The 15404-nt window shown below is 46.7% G+C and overlaps 5 non-coding genes and 1 pseudogene across 5 annotated transcripts; all 6 read left to right on the top strand.

Moving 5' to 3' along the window:
* Positions 1-2140: 2140 nt before the first annotated feature.
* On the top strand, positions 2141-2304 carry LOC134982678 (U1 spliceosomal RNA). Its single transcript, XR_010191351.1, has one exon. It is a non-coding gene; the product is annotated as a U1 spliceosomal RNA (small nuclear RNA).
* A 152-nt stretch (positions 2305-2456) lies between these two features.
* LOC134982975 (U1 spliceosomal RNA) lies at positions 2457-2591 on the top strand (annotated as a pseudogene).
* Positions 2592-3292: 701 nt separating this feature from the next.
* Positions 3293-3456, top strand: LOC134982732 (U1 spliceosomal RNA). The gene has a single exon (XR_010191402.1). It is a non-coding gene; the product is annotated as a U1 spliceosomal RNA (small nuclear RNA).
* Positions 3457-3608: 152 nt separating this feature from the next.
* On the top strand, positions 3609-3771 carry LOC134982929 (U1 spliceosomal RNA). Its single transcript, XR_010191556.1, has one exon. It is a non-coding gene; the product is annotated as a U1 spliceosomal RNA (small nuclear RNA).
* Positions 3772-4442: 671 nt separating this feature from the next.
* LOC134982641 (U1 spliceosomal RNA) lies at positions 4443-4606 on the top strand. The gene has a single exon (XR_010191318.1). It is a non-coding gene; the product is annotated as a U1 spliceosomal RNA (small nuclear RNA).
* A 975-nt stretch (positions 4607-5581) lies between these two features.
* On the top strand, positions 5582-5745 carry LOC134982509 (U1 spliceosomal RNA). The gene has a single exon (XR_010191199.1). It is a non-coding gene; the product is annotated as a U1 spliceosomal RNA (small nuclear RNA).
* The last annotated feature ends 9659 nt before the right edge of the window (positions 5746-15404 follow it).

The following is a 15404-nucleotide window of genomic DNA, read 5'->3' as shown; positions in this document are numbered from 1 at the left end:
ATGCAAACTACAGGTAGTGCTGCAGGGCCCACACCCTTTTACTTGCCTTACAGAGCAGCTCTGGAGCTGTTACAGTGCCAAGCTGCTGCAAGAAATCAGCTTGAATGCTTCAGGGGCTGGGGCATGGCCAACATGAGCCCCACACCGAAGGAGGGTGGGGGTGTTTAATGCGAACTAAGGGTTATCCAAGCGCCGCAAAAGGCCGCCATGCCCTGCATACCCCTTTTCTCTTTTCATATGCAGATGAGGGTTCCAGCCAACTTTGGCCCACTGCTTGGATGACATCACTGTATGCAAATCCGTCTTCTGCAGACCTTCCCCCAGGAATGCTTGTACTAGTTGTTGCATTTGGTTTGTCGTTTGGGGGTGCTTCAGTATTAGGCAGCCTTCTGCCCTCCCATGTTCATCTGAAAATATGTGTTCTCACTGCAGTTGTTGTCCCCAGATGGGAGTTCCCTTGTGCTGCCTCAGTTGAATCTCCTTTACTCTACAACTTTTAAAACTTAGCAAAAGTGTTTACTAAATAGCTGCTCGGCAAAGTTGCAATGCCGAGACTCCCTGACCAGCTGCCCAGGATGAACCCACCTTTCTAGTAGAATGGGTCTTCACCTAATTCAGTAACGGCAATCCTGCCGTGGAATGAGCATGCTGAATCTTACCACAGATCCAGCGCATAATGGTCTACATGGAAGCAGGACACCCAATCCTGTTGGGAGCATACAGGACAAACAGAGCCTCTGTTTTCCTAATCTGAACCGTTCTGGTGACATAAATTTTCAAAGTTCTGACCACAGCCAGAGACTTTGACTCAACGAAGGTGTCAGTGGCCAAAGGCACCATGTGGAAAGATGAACCACCTTCGGCAGAAATTGTTGACGTGTCCTCAATTCTGCTCTATCTTCATGAAAGATCAAATAAAGGCTCTTGTGATACTGCATGGTTTGTACTGTTTTCCATGTGCTCCCAGATCTTTCAAGAAAGAAGCATGGTCAAGAAAGTTATGTTTGAAAAGAAACAACATTTACTGTCATTGTTATAGAATTTGGGAGAAAAAACAAGAAGAAATCTGCACTGTTGACGCACTGGACAGAATGAATGAATCATAAAATATAACCTTTATTAAGTATGTATTAAAATTGGATAAATATTAATATTATTATCCCAAACTGCAGTGAAACATAAAGGTTAAAATCACAGAACTAACATACATGTGCATAAGAAGAATAAAGAGATGTGAAAAAAAGGTTTAAAAAGCGTGTCCGTGTGTGATTATTTTTGAAGGCACAACCCTGGCGGGGTTGTTTATATAGATATATATGTTGCTAATAATCACTTTCTAGCGTAATGTTATTAAATAGCTGTTAGTATCTATGTCGTCAGGTACCACTGGGTCGTATCCTATATACTCCTGTGGGAAACTTGACTGCATAATTTGTGTTTCCCCTGGTCGGCTCTCGTATAATTCAGATCTCTTTGTCTCAGGTCTCTCTCCAGCCTAGTTTGCTGTCTGTTTCCACTTCTCTTTTCTTGAGCCGCTGCCTTCTATGCCCTTGTGCACTCTCCTGACTTCTCCTGTCTGCTTACTTTGTGCCTTCCAACGCACAATGCAAACTACAGGTAGTGCTGCAGGGCCCACACCCTTTTACTTGCCTTACAGAGCAGCTCTGGAGCTGTTACAGTGCCCAGCTGCAGCAAGAAATCAGCTTGAATGCTTCAGGGGCTGGGGCATAGCCAACATGAGCCCCACACCGACGGAGGGTGGAGGTGTTTAATGCGAACTAGGGGTCAGCCAAGCGCCGCAAAAGGCCGCTATGCCCTGCATGCCCCTTTTCTCTTTTCATATGCAGACGAGGGTTGAAGCCAACTTTGACCCACTGCTTGGATGACATCACCATATGCAAATCCATCTGCGGCAGGCCTTCCCCCAGGAATGCTTGCACTAGTTGTTGCATTTGGTTTGTTGTTTGGGGGTGCTTCAGTATTAGGCAGCCTTCTGCCCTCCCATGTTCATCTGAAAATATGTGTTCTCCCTGCAGTTGTTGTCCCCAGATGAGAGTTCCCTTGTGCTGCCTCAGTTGAATCTCCTTTACTTGACAGAGATGTGCCTGAGCAGCGGCCCTCACCAGCCCTATCCCAAATCATACTTATTTTGCATAGGAGATACCATGGTCATGAAGATTGTTCTCCCAGGGTTAGGTTCATTCATTGCGTTCTGGGTATGCTGACCTCTGTGATTTCCCCAAATGTGGGAAACTCGACTGCATTATTTGTGGTAGTGGGGGACTGTGTTTGTGCTTTCCTCTGGTCTGCTCTGGTAAAAGTCAGATTTCTTTGTCTCAGATCTTCCTCTAGCCTTGTTCTTCTTTCAAGAGTTCCATTGTGCTGCCTCAGTTGGATCTCCTTCACTTGACAGGGGGGTGCCCGAGCAGCGACCCTCCCCAGCTCTAGCCCAACTCCTACTTACCTGCCAGGTGAGATACTATGATCATGAAGTTGCTTCTCCCAGGGCAAGGCTCACCCATTGCACTCTGGGTGTGCTGCCCCTGCGATTTCCCCAAATGTGGGAAACTTGACTGCATAATTTGTGTTTCCCCTAGTCGGCTCTCATATAATTCAGATCTCTTTGTCTCAGGTCTCTCTCCAGCCTAGTTTGCTGTCTGTTTCCACTTCTTTTTTCTTGAGCCCCTCCCTTCTACACCCTTGTGCACTATCCTGACTTCTCCTCCTGTCTGCTTACTTTGTGCCTTCCGATGCACAATGCAAACTACAGGTAGTGCTGCAGGGCCCACACCCTTTTACTTGCCTTACAGAGCAGCTCTGGAGCTGTTACAGTGCCAAGCTGCTGCAAGAAATCAGCTTGAATGCTTCAGGGGCTGGGGCATGGCCAACATGAGCCCCACACCGAAGGAGGGTGGGGGTGTTTAATGCGAACTAAGGGTCATTCAAGCGCCGCAAAAGGCCGCCATGCCCTGCATACCCCTTTTCTCTTTTCATATGCAGATGAGGGTTCCAGCCAACTTTGGCCCACTGCTTGGATGACATCACTGTATGCAAATCCGTCTTCTGCAGACCTTCCCCCAGGAATGCTTGTACTAGTTGTTGCATTTGGTTTGTTGTTTGGGGTGCTTCAGTATTAGGCAGCCTTCTGCCCTCCCATGTTCATCTGAAAATATGTGTTCTCCCGGCAGTTGTTGTCCCCAGATGAGAGTTCCCTTGTGCTGCCTCAGTTGAATCTCCTTTACTTGACAGAGATGTGCCTGAGCAGCGGCCCTCCCCAGCCCTATCCCAAATCATACTTATTTTGCATAGGAGATACCATTGTCATGAAGATTGTTCTCCCAGGGTAACGTTCATTCATTGCATTCTGGGTATGCTGACCCCTGTGATTTCCCCAAATGTGGGAAACTTGACTGCTTTATTTGTGGTAGTGGGGGACTGTGTTTGTGCTTTCCTCTGGTCAGCTCTGGTTAAAGTCAGATTTCTTTGTCTCAGATCTTCCTCTAGCCTTGTTCTTTTTTTGAGAGTTTCCTTGTGCTGCCTCAGTTTGATCTCCTTCACTTGACAGGGGGGTACCCGAGCAGCGACCCTCCCCAGCTCTAGCCCAACTCCTACATACCTGCCAGGTGAGATACTATGATCATGAAGGTGCTTCTCCCAGGGCAAGGCTCACCCATTGCACTCTGGGTGTGCTGCTCCTGCGATTTCCCCAAATGTGGGAAACTTGACTGCATAATTTGTGTTTCCCCTGGTCGGCTCTCGTATAATTCAGATCTCTTTGTCTCAGGTCTCTCTCCAGCCTAGTTTGCTGTCTGTTTCCACTTCTCTTTTCTTGAGCCGCTGCCTTCTATGCCCTTGTGCACTCTCCTGACTTCTCCTGTCTGCTTACTTTGTGCCTTCCAACGCACAATGCAAACTACAGGTAGTGCTGCAGGGCCCACACCCTTTTACTTGCCTTTCAGAGCAGCTCTGGAGCTGTTACAGTGCCCAGCTGCTGCAAGAAATCAGCTTGAATGCTTCAGGGGCTGGGGCATAGCCAACATGAGCCCCACACCGACGGAGGGTGGAGGTGTTTAATGCAAACTAAGGGTCATCCAAGCGCCGCAAAAGGCCGCCATGCCCTGCATACCCCTTTTCTCTTTTCATATGCAGATGAGGGTTCCAGCCAACTTTGGCCCACTGCTTGGATGACATCACCGTATGCAAATCCGTCTTCTGCAGACCTTTTCCCAGGAATGCTTGTACTAGTTGTTGCATTTGGTTTGTTGTTTGGGGGTGCTTCAGTATTAGGCAGCCTTCTGCTCTCCCATGTTCATCTGAAAATATGTGTTCTCCCTGCAGTTGTTGTCCCCAGATGAGAGTTCCCTTGTGCTGCCTCAGTTGAATCTCCTTTACTTGACAGAGATGTGCCTGAGCAGCGGCCCTCCCCAGCCCTATCCCAAATCATACTTATTTTGCATAGAAGATACCATTGTCATGAAGATTGTTCTCCCAGGGTGAGGTTCATTCATTGCATTCTGGGTATGCTGACCCCTGTGATTTCCCCAAATGTGGGAAACTCGACTGCATTATTTGTGGTAGTGGGGGACTGTGTTTGTGCTTTCCTCTGGTCAGCTCTGGTAAAAGTCAGATTTCTTAGTCTCAGATCTACCTCTAGCCTTGTTCTTTTTTTGAGAGTTTCCTTGTGCTGCCTCAGTTGGATCTCCTTCACTTGACAGGGGGGTGCCCGAACAGCGACCCTCCCCAGCTCTAGCCCAACTCCTACTTACCTGCCAGGTGAGATACTATGATCAGGAAGGTGCTTCTCCCAGGGCAATGCACTCTGGGTGTGCTGCTCCTACGTGTTCCCCAAATGTGGGACACTTGATTACATAATTTGTGTTTCCTCTGGTCGGCTCTCGTATAATTCAGATCTCTTTGTCTCAGGTCTCTCTCCAGCCTAGTTTGCTGTCTGTTTCCACTTCTCTTTTCTTGAGCCGCTCCCTTCTATGCCCTTGTGCACTATCCTGACTTCTCCCGTCTGCTTTCTTTGTGCCTTCCAACGCACAATGCAAACTACAGGTAGTGCTGCAGGGCCCACACCCTTTTACTTGCTTTACAGAGCAGCTCTGGAGCTGTTACAGTGCCCAGCTGCTGCAAGAAATCAGCTTGAATGCTTCAGGGGCTGGGGCATAGCCAACATGAGCCCCACACCGAAGGAAGGTGGAGGTGTTTAATGCGAACTAGGGGTCATCCAAGCGCCGCAAAAGGCCGCCATGCCCTGCACACCCCTTTTTTATTTTCATATGCAGACGAGGGTTGAAGCCAACTTTGACCCACTGCTTGGATGACATCACCATATGCAAATCCATCTGCTGCAGGCCTTCCCCCAGGAATGCTTGCACTAGTAGTTGCATTTGGTTTGTTGTTTGGGGGTGCTTCAGTATTAGGCAGCCTTCTGCCCTCCCATGTTCATCTGAAAATATGTGTTCTCCCTGCAGTTGTTGTCCCCAGATGAGAGTTCCCTTGTGTTGCCTCAGTTGAATCTCCTTTACTTGACAGAGATGTGCCTGAGCAGCGGCCCTCCCCAGCCCTATCCCAAATCATACTTATTTTGCATAGGCGATACCATGGTCATGAAGATTGTTCTCCCAGGGTGAGGTTCATTCATTGCACTCTGGGTATGCTGACCCCTGTGATTTCCCCAAATGTGGGAAACTCGACTGCATTATTTGTGGTAGTGGGGGACTGTGTTTGTGCTTTCCTCTGGTCAGCTCTGGTAAAAGTCAGATTTCTTTGTCTCAGATCTTCCTCTAGCCTTGTTCTTCTTTCGAGAGTTCCCTTGTGCTGCCTCAGTTGAATCTCCTTCACTTGACAGGGGGTGCCCGAGTAGCAATCCTCCACAGCTCTAGCCCAACTCCTACTTACCTGCCAGGTGAGATACTATGATCTTCACTGTTAGGGCAATCAGGATGTGGAATTCCCTGCCAGGGAAGGTGGTAATGGCGGACTCTGTAATTGGATTTAAAAAAGGAATGGATACATTTCTGAATGAAAAAGCTATCCAAGGTTATAATACTTAAAATATCAACATGGTTAATCCGGGGGTAACATGAGTTATAGTAGCTAACTAGTCATAAAACATTATTCAGCAAGTATGTAGAATCATCACAACTTAAAACAGGTTGAACACGATGGGCAATTTGCCTCTATTCAACCTCAAAAACTATGTTACTATATGTTACTATATTACTATGTTACTGTAGTATACAGAACACCACAATGTAATGAGCAGTGATAGTGAGCACTGATGAGGATACTAGAACTGACACTGAGCAGCAAGATGCAGCACTGGACTATTAGTAATGTACTGTAGTATGCTGAGCACCACAATGCAGCACAAGACAATGAGCAGTGATACTGAGCACTGATGAGGATACTACTGAGAACTGACACTGAGCAGGAGAGACACACTACTAGTATTACTGAGCAGCAATAAGTAACCACTGATACTGAGCACTGATATTGAGATTTCCACTGAGAGAACATAGCCACGTCCTCTCCGCTCTCTCTTCAATGCACGAGTAAAAATGGCGGCAACGCGCAGCTCTTTATATGGAATCCGAATCTCGCGAGAATCCGACAGCGGGATGATGACATTTTCCCTTGTTCAGGTTTTCCGAGTCAGGCGGGAACAACCGAGCCTGCCTCGGACCAGTGTAAACCACGTGGAGTTCGTCGGGAATTCGGTTCTCGGAGAACCGAACCCGCTCCTCTCTACCTTATACCCATCAATTTTTTTATTTTCAATCTAAGCCCCTGCAGTTTTCTGTAAGCATCTGCTTCGCTATGATGATCAACAAGTCACAAGGGCAAACACTCAGGGCTTGAGGCGTAGATCTTAGGACCAGCTGCTACAAGCATGGCAGAGGTGTCACTATCACTGGTGACACCCAGAGAGGTGGCGAGGGAGATTGTAATGCAGTGCGCGCAGATAAGCAGTGCAATGGTAAAAAGGAGGCATGGTTTCATAGGTAGGGGCGTGGCCTGGTGGCCTGAATCTACATTTTGTTGCTCCGGGTGTCCCGGGGGTTGGGGGCTGCACCCGGGGACTAGTGTGTGTGCGGTGCTGGCTCCTGCACAGTGACAGGGCATGGCCACCCAGCATGACGCCTCCATTCTTGACCATGCTGTAATTGCAGTCGCACTGCAGTTCAGCGTGATCATAAAAAATGGTGTAGCCTCCTGCTGGTGCAGACTGTATGTGCGCGCAGGAAGCCGCCACCATTTTTGTGATCACAGCGGCTGAATGTGATGTCATACAGCCGCTGTGACCACGCCCCCTGTGTCTCCTCCGCTGCAGACCCCATTTTGAAGCCTTGCCCCCGCACCGCTCCATCCCTGACTTGGAAATGGAGTGTTGTTGACCCCCCTCTCCCCCCCCCCCGCCCCGATTGACAGGCAGAGGCGATCGCATTCTCTGCGGGGTGCCGCAGAAAATGCAGGCACATGCGTATGCTCTTAGCAATTTTTGCAGTTGGATCGCTTATTGTGATTGCAATCCAACCTGAATCAGGCCCTATTACCTATCACAATGCGCTGCGGGCAGTACAAAATTGGGATAATATAGGAGTAAAACTCCCAGACCTGTGCTCCTTAACTGTACCTGGTGGCTAGTGGAGCGGCTGCCCAGTAATCAGTGTCCACGCCAGTGCGCACACGGTCCACCCCCTACGGCCACGATCCCCTTCATCAGCGGCCTCGTGATCCGGAAGGGCGGTGTGTGTGTGACTGACCTTAGGAAGAAACTGGAGCCTCCGCTGCAGTGACCCAGCAACCAGGGCACGGGAGTATACAGCGCCGCTGGGAGTGATGAAGCTGCAGTAAAGATGTCTATTAGACCTAGCCTGCTGCAGCCCTTGTAGATTCTCATAAAACAAGTTCTTCTTTTCTTGTCAAAATTAATAGCTAAGATTAGGCTGCCTGAGGCAGGCCCCTGTTAAGTGGCCTGCTACTGAAGGCACCAACTACAAACTGAGCTCCCTGTTCATGGAAGCGGGGTTATAGAGGAGGATGCGCTGAGCATCTTGGGAACAGTCAAAAGCTTTGAGCCGGTTGGTGCCTCAGATCAAGATCCTACTCTACACCCCAATGTGAATCCTTGTGGAGTCCAGTGTACCCCACAGAAGAAATTAATGTGTCACACCCATTGGCAGCAACCTTAGAATAGCTGCTGACGGGCACAATTGAGAAAGGAAGGGGGGGGGGATATTTGAATCCAGCACATAGATGCAATTCAAATATGTAATTTGTACCTTCCTATTTTAAAATATAATGGATGAACCTCACCCTGTGAGAACAATCTTCATGATCAAGAGATCTCATATGCAAAATAAGTATGAGTTGGGATAGGGCTGGGGAGGGTGGCTGCTCGGGCAGCCCCTCCCCCGTCAAGTTAAGGAGATTCAACTGAGGACGCACAAGGGAACTCTCGTCTGGGGACAACAACTGCAGGGAGACCACATCTGTTCAGATGAACATGGGAGGGTGGAAGGCTGCCTAATATTGAAGCACCATCAAATATCAAACCATATGCAACAACTAGTACAAGCATTCCAGGGGGAAGGTCTGCAGAAGACGGATTTGCATACGGTGATGTCATCCAAGCAGTGGGCCAAAGTTGGCTGGAACCCTCATCTGCATATGAAAAGAGAAAAGGGGCATGCAGGGCATGGCGGCCTTTTGCGGTGCTTGGATGACCCCTAGTTCGCATTAAACACCCCCACCCTCCTTTGGTGTGGGGCTCATGTTGGCCATGCCCCATCCCCTGAAGCATTCAAGCTGATTTCTTGCAGCAGCTGGGCACTGTAACAGCTCCAGAGCTGTTCTGTAAGGCAAGTAAAAGGGTGTGGGCCCTGCAGCACCACTGTCATGCCTTCAGCATTTGCTTTGTGTAGATCTGATTACTTTTACTACAGAAAGTTGTATTATTGCCCCATCTAGTGGTCAGTCCCATCAATTAATTTGACCCTCATAGCCTCTTGTAGCCAGTCTTGCAATGCATTCTGGGATGAAGAAGCTGGGATCAGCCTTTCTACTTCCCTCATGGTCCCAGACAGTCATGCTTTACATGGGTCCAACTCTCATATAGCATTCGATGGTGAGTTTGTATATTAAATGTCTCATCTCAACCTGTTTAGCCAGTGAGTAATGTTAGCTGCACTGTAGTTTATACTTGCACATGTAATCACATGTTTGCACAGCCTATGTTATATGTACTTGTGTATATCCATTTTGCTTTTCACATGCATATCATAATTGCATATTCTTGTTTCATTAACAGTTTTACCTCATTATCACATATCATCATATCGTATTGTACATCAAATCAACGCATCATATCTGTGATCCCTTTACTGAATAATAAAACACCGTTCTACAAACACCTCTTCTGAACAGATTATTGAAAAGTAAAGGTGGTTATACTGTAGGCTTCAAATTTGCCAGAAAGGGCTTAGTGAGAGGCTGAACAGTAAAACATCGAATGCTACAAGCAGATGGACTCTCTAACACTGACTCCGTCAGTAAATCATTGCCTGTCAGCAGTGGGGACATATACTGACTTACAGAGCCGTTACACTGCCAGCCACAGCTATCTGCATATGACAGCCACACAGTTTCTATACAGTCTACCAACTATGGCAGCTCAGCAATAGGAGTACCGCCATTTGACTACACAGAAACCTGTACAAGTCAGTGCAGCCACGCTTATAAGGCAACACAACAGTCTCTTCACAGTCAAGCAGCTTCATAACAGTTCAAAGATACTGACTCCTCAGAGATCTGCGACCAGTCTGAACAGTTACTTGCAGACAGCATTACAGCAGTCTCTACACAATCAAACATCTCTACCAGATCACCATGTCACAGAAAACGATATCCTCATACAAAACAAGGTCCCAAGTCTCTGGTTCCTCCAAATCCTTGTCTGTCAGTAATGCAGCCATCATGGCACGTGCAAAAGCGGAAGCCGCAAAAGTAAGGGCTAACTTTGCCGAGCAGGAGATGCAATTAAAAATCGAGAGCAAACGCTTAGAAGCAATCGGCGAGAAGCTCGCTGCAGAGAAGGAGGCAGCGGCTGCCATAGCTGAAGCAGAAATCTTGGAGACTGCAGAACTCCCTGATATAAGAAGAACCAATGTACTTGACACAGAGAATGGATCTCAGGATTCACTGCAACGCACATCAGAATACGTACGTCAAGTCTCAAAAAGGAGTAGCAACCCTCCATCTTTACAAGGTACGCATTCAGACCTCATGCAAACAAATCAAGTACACTCTACAGCGCCACCACCAGTGGACAACAGACCACACATTTGCAAGCAAGAGAATCCTAGACACTGTGAACCTATGAGGGACAACTCTTCCCCACCTCAGATGTCTGAATCTGCAAACTCCAAGAAAGACACAGCCTACTTCACACAGAAGCGGTGTGATACCAACCGTCGGGAACCAGACAACACTAACAGGTATGACTACACACCATATACCTACCGTGTTAATGTACCGACATCTCCAAGAGCCAATCAGGACACATTAGACTTTGCTAAATTTCTCACCCGCCGTGAATTAGTCACGATTAGTATTTCAAAGTTCAATGATCGCCCTGAGAACTTCAGAGCCTGGCAGTCCTCTTTTCAAAACGCTATCAGAGGAATAGACCTTTCACATAGTGAAGAGATAGACCTCTTAATTAAATGGCTTGGGAATGAATCTGCAGAACATGCTAGAAGGATAAGAGTGATTAACATTAACCACCCTGAGAATGGACTTAGGATGATCTGGGATAGACTTAATGAGTGCTATGGCTCACCAGAGATAATAGAGAGTGCTCTGTTCAAAAGAATAGACGATTTCCCCAGGTTACCCAACAAAGGCTATCAGAGACTCAGAGAACTAAGTGACTTACTAAAAGAACTTCAAGTAGCTAAATGTGAGGGAGATTTACCAGGACTTGCCTTCCTTGACACAGCCAGAGGCGTTAACCCTATAGTGCAGAAACTACCGTATAATCTGCAGGAACAATGGATCAACCATGGCTCCAAATATAAGCGGCAGAACAAAGTGCAATTTCCACCATTCTCAGTTTTCGTGGACTTTGTACACCAGCAAGCTATGACCAGGAATGATCCTAGTTTTGCCTTTACCTTGACAAATACTGCACCTATGGTACCTAACCCCCGCAAAACATCAGTTGCAGTTCACAAGACTAATGTGCATTATTCAGATTCTTTCCGCAGGTCTACCAGCTTTAATCGCCAAGAGACCACAGACAAAGATCCAGCCAAGCAATGTCCTCTGCATCACAAACCGCATCCTCTCCTGAAATGCAGAACCTTCAGAGAAAAGTCCCTGGAGAACCGCAAAGCCTTCTTAAAGGAGAATAGGATCTGCTACAAGTGCTGTTCCTCCACATCACACCTCGCCAAGGACTGCAAGGTTAGTGCTAACTGCACAGAATGCCACAGCACAGACCACAATACCGCTCTACACCCTGGTCCTCCCCCATGGGCTTTGCAACACAGTTATACCGATACAGAGCATGGCGGGGAGCACAGTGTAGAACAAAAAGACACTGTTGCAGTCACACCAGAAATAACTTCACAATGTACCGAAGTCTGCAAAGATGCCATTAGCGGTAGATCCTGCTCCAAAATATGTTTAGTCAAAGTTTACCCCAAAGGCCATCCAGACAAAGCCGTTAAACTTTATGCAATCCTAGATGACCAAAGTAACAGGTCTCTAGCCAGATCAATCTTCTTTGAGACCTTTAATGTTAAAGGACCCAGCACTCCTTACTCCTTAAGATCCTGCGCAGGGAGTTTTGAGACAACAGGAAGGAGAGCAACTGGCTATCAAATTGAGTCCTTGGATGGGAAGACATGTCTCTCTTTACCAACTATCACAGAGTGTGACGAGATTCCAGACAATAGGAGTGAGATTCCTACACCAGATGTAGCTAAACACCATACACATTTGAAACGCATAGCACATCTGATACCAGAACTGGATCCACATGCCCAAATAAATCTACTCATTGGGAGGGATATCCTACAAGTCCACAAAGCCAGAAGTCAGATTAATGGTCCACATAACGCACCTTACGCTCAAAGACTGGATCTGGGATGGGTAATAATAGGAGAAGTATGTCTTGGAGATGTGCATAAACCAGATTCTGTCAACAGCATGCTTACCTGTACTTTAGAAAATGGACGCCCTTCTCTATTCCAGCCATGTCATAACCATTTCCTCATAAAGGAATTACCACACTGTACCTTCATAGACTCAACTAGTGACAACCATATCTGTGACAACTATCAAGATCATCTGGGACACGCAGTCTTCCAGAGAACAAAGAAGGATGACCAGGTGGCAATGTCCATAGAGGACAAACTATTCTTGGAAATAATGGAGAAAGGACTAGTCAAGGATGATGCCAACAGCTGGGTTGCTCCTCTACCCTTTAGAACACCCAGACAACGCCTTCCTAATGACAGAGAACAAGTACTCAAACGCTTCTCTTCACTTAAACACAACTTTCACAGGAAACCAGAGATGAAAGATAATTTCTTCTCCTTTATGGCTAAAATATTTGAGAATGGTCACGCCGAGATAGCTCCCATTCTTAAAGACACAGAAGAATGCTGGTACCTGCCAATGTTCGGAGTATATCACCCGAAGAAACCAGGTCAGATAAGAGTGGTGTTCAATTCCAGTGCCCAGTTTGAAGGTGTTTCTTTAAATGACGTACTCCTGACAGGACCAGACCTTAACAACAAACTCCTAGGAGTACTCATCCGTTTCCGAAAAGACTCTATTGCCTTCACAGCTGACATTCAACAAATGTTTCATTGCTTTCTTGTGAGAGAAAAAGACAGGAATTTCCTAAGATTCTTCTGGTTCAGAGACAATGACCCCTCAAAAGACATCACGGAGTATCGCATGAAGGTACACATCTTTGGTAACAGCCCTTCACCTGCAGTTGCCATCTATGGACTCAGACGTTCAGCTCAAGAGGGTGAGCTAGAGTATGGTTCTGATGTTAGACAACTTGTAGATAAAGACTTCTACGTGGATGACTGCCTAAAATCTATGCCAACAGCCGAGACAGCAATCAGCCTCCTCAAAAGAGCTCAGGAAATGCTTGCTTGTTCAAACCTGAGGCTTCACAAAATAGCTTCCAACAGCAAAGTAGTGATGGAAGCCTTCCCTTCCCAAGATCATACCAGCGATTTAAGAGACTTGGATTTAGGAACCGATTCCCCACCAGCTCAACGTAGCCTTGGACTCTTGTGGGACTTAAAATCTGACACCTTTACCTTCCAAGTAAACAGCGAAGAAAGACCCTTCACTCGCAGAGGTGTTCTCTCTACTCTAAACAGCTTGTACGACCCCTTAGGATTTGCAGCTCCTGTCACTATCCAAGGTAAAGCTTTGCTCAGAGACCTAACCTGTGAGTCAATTGACTGGGATGCCCCACTGCCTCCCCAGAAAAGAAACTTGTGGCAAGAGTGGAAAGATTCTCTATCTACCTTAACCAACCTCCGCATTACACGTCCATATGCCCCCGTGCCTTCTACAGCAGTACAAAACCAGAGACTATGTGTATTCTCTGATGCCTCAACCCAAGCAATTGCTGCAGTTGCATATCTTAAGACCATGGACATCAAGGGACAATGTCATATTGGATTTGTCATGGGCAAAGCAAAGTTAGCTCCACGTCCAGAACACACAGTGCCCAGACTTGAACTTTGTGCTGCAGTACTAGCTGTAGAATTAGCTGAGCTCATTTCATCTGAGTTACCAATTGGACTCTCTGAAGCAGATTTCTACACAGACAGTAAGGTAGTATTAGGCTACATATGCAACGAGACCAGACGGTTCCATGTTTATGTCAGCAATCGTGTGCTAAGAATCAGAAGATCCACCAATCCAAAACAGTGGCACTATGTATCTACTGCTCACAATCCAGCAGATCACGCTACAAGAGCTGTCCCAGCCAGTATCCTCAAAGACACTACATGGCTCAGAGGACCTGAATTCCTGTACAAGGCAGATTCGAACAATCCTGAAAGTAGCATATTCAAGCTAGTAGACGCAGACTCAGATGTTGAAATTCGTCCACAAATAACTACAATCCATACCGTAACTTCAGATTGTCAACTTCAGCCTCACAGATTCCAAAGATTTTCAACTTGGAAATCACTTGTCAGAGCCATTACCTGCTTAACTCACATAGTCCATTCATTTAAACGCAACGCATCTGTAAGTGTGAATGGATGTAAAGGTTGGCACCACTGTCAAAATGTTTACGCACCAGAAGAAACACAACGATCCAAGAACCTTATCATCCGTGTTGTGCAGCACCAAATCTTTTCCGGAGAGATCGACTGCATTAACAGTGGAAATCCTATTCCCAAAGACAGCACCTTAAAAAAGCTAGACCCTTTTCTTGATGAAAATCATTTATTGAGAGTAGGAGGCCGTCTTCAAGAAGCAAACTTGGAGACAAATGAGAAAAATCCTTTAATCATTCCTGGGAGTCACCACATAGCTTCTTTAATTGTGCAACACTATCACAACGAAGTCAAACACCAAGGACGATTGTTTACCGAAGGAGCTCTACGATCAGCTGGGTTCTGGATTATTGGAGCGAAAAGGTGTGTAAGCAGCACAATCTTCAAATGTATCATTTGCCGTAGACTTCGTGGTACTTCCCAAACTCAGAAGATGGCTAATCTTCCAACAGACAGACTTAGTACAGACCCTCCTTTCTCCAATGTTGGTCTTGATGTATTTGGTCCATGGACTGTCATCACACGACATACTAGAGGTGCGAATGCGAACAGCAAGCGCTGGGCGGTTGTATTCACTTGTATGAGCATCAGAGCTGTTCACATCGAAGTTATAGAATCAATGGACACTTCAAGCTTCATCAATGCCTTTAGACGCTTCATTGCTATCCGTGGCCCAGTAAAACACATCCGGTCCGACAGAGGTACCAACTTCATTGGAGCAGCCAAAGAATTACAAATTAATTCGAACATTGACACTAAAAGCATAGAGAGATATCTCAGTGAGCAAGGTTGTACATGGACCTTCAACCCGCCTCATTCTTCTCATATGGGAGGTGCCTGGGAAAGGATGATCGGCATGATACGCAGAATCCTTGATTCCATATTCTTGCAAGTGGGAACTGCAAGACTTACTCACGAGAGCTTAACAACCTTCATGGCTGAAGTCTCAGCTATTGTCAACGGAAGACCATTGACTTCAGTGTCTAATGACCCAGAAGACCCACTTCTACTTACTCCGGCCACTCTTCTTACACAGAAGACCGGGATTACCTATGCTCCTCCTGGAGAATT

Source organism: Pseudophryne corroboree (genome assembly GCF_028390025.1).
Source record: "Pseudophryne corroboree isolate aPseCor3 chromosome 12 unlocalized genomic scaffold, aPseCor3.hap2 SUPER_12_unloc_1, whole genome shotgun sequence".
NCBI classification, from domain to species: domain Eukaryota; kingdom Metazoa; phylum Chordata; class Amphibia; order Anura; family Myobatrachidae; genus Pseudophryne; species Pseudophryne corroboree.
The sequence above is the reverse complement of the archived record's forward strand: the minus strand, read 5'-3'. Positions and strand labels throughout refer to the sequence as shown.